Below are 1,014 nucleotides of genomic sequence, written 5' to 3' on the forward strand. Positions count from 1 at the left end.
ATTTAATCTCAGTTTTAAATGGTAGGTTCTTTATTCTGAGACTATGTTCCCTTCTTTTAGTTTCCCCGATGAGTGGAAATATCTTCTCTGCATCACCTTCTGGAGCCCTCTCATTTTCTTACAAATTTCAATATCATCACTTCTCATTCTTCTGAACTGCAATCAGTATAGGTCCAACCTACTAAGCCTATCTTCATAAGTCAACTTTCTCATCTCCGACATCATTCTGGTGAACCTTCTCTGTACAGCCTCCAATGCAAGTATATCTTTGTAAATAAGGATACCAAAACTTTATGCAGTACTCCTGGGGTAGCCTCACTAATACACTGCAAATGTGTCGCGGGAATTCTCTCCTTTTATAGTTCATCCTTCTTGCAATAAAGGCCAACAAACCATTTGCGCTCCTGATTAATTGCTGTACCTGAATACTAACTTTTTGTGTTTCATGCACACAGCTCCCCAGGTCTCTCTGTACTGCAGCATGTTGCAATTTTTCTCAAATTAAATTATAATTTGCTTACCAATATTTCAGTCAAATTGGATAATCTCACAATATCCCACATGATTCGCCACCTGCCAAAGGTTTGCCCACTCATTAGCCTGTCAATCTCCCTTTGCAGATGTTTTATGTCCTCCTCATAATTTGCGTTCCATACCATCTTGGTATCATCAGCAAACTTGGCTAAATTACACTCGGTCTCTTCATCGAAGTCATTAATACAGACTGTAAATAGTTGAAGACTCAGTACCCTGACCCTGTGGCACCCCTCTCGTCGGTTTTGCCAACCGTACAATGTCCCATTTATTCCGACTCTCTGCTTTTTGTTATTTAGCCAATGCTAATACATTTCCGCCAAATCCATGAACTTCTATCTTGTACACCAAACTATTATGTGGCAGCTTATCGAATGCCTTCTAGAAATCTAATTACACCAAGTGCTCTGGTTCCTCCTTATCCATCTGCTCGTTACATCCTGAAAGAACTCCTGCAAAATGGCAAGCATGATTTCCCTT

The sequence above is a fragment of the Pristiophorus japonicus genome, unplaced genomic scaffold (genome assembly GCF_044704955.1).
Source record: "Pristiophorus japonicus isolate sPriJap1 unplaced genomic scaffold, sPriJap1.hap1 HAP1_SCAFFOLD_52, whole genome shotgun sequence".
Lineage (NCBI taxonomy): Eukaryota > Metazoa > Chordata > Chondrichthyes > Pristiophoridae > Pristiophorus > Pristiophorus japonicus.